This window comes from Arachis duranensis, chromosome 9, assembly GCF_000817695.3.
Source record: "Arachis duranensis cultivar V14167 chromosome 9, aradu.V14167.gnm2.J7QH, whole genome shotgun sequence".
Taxonomy (NCBI): Eukaryota; Viridiplantae; Streptophyta; class Magnoliopsida; order Fabales; family Fabaceae; genus Arachis; species Arachis duranensis.
Window position 1 is genome coordinate 105,169,270 of NC_029780.3, and position 214 is coordinate 105,169,483.

The following is a 214-nucleotide window of genomic DNA, read 5'->3' on the forward strand; positions in this document are numbered from 1 at the left end:
AATTAGCATTCAATTAAAAATTTAATTTTTATCAACGTATTTCAAGTAACATTAGTCAATTTTCTTAACAATATGTTATTTTTCGTAAATTTTAAACGGTCGTCTTAGTAAAAAATTGAAAATTTTTATAATTAAAATATAATTAAAAACCCGAAGTAATTAACTGAACCGATCTGCTATCAGTTTTCTTTGGTTCGTTGCCCATAACGCAGCA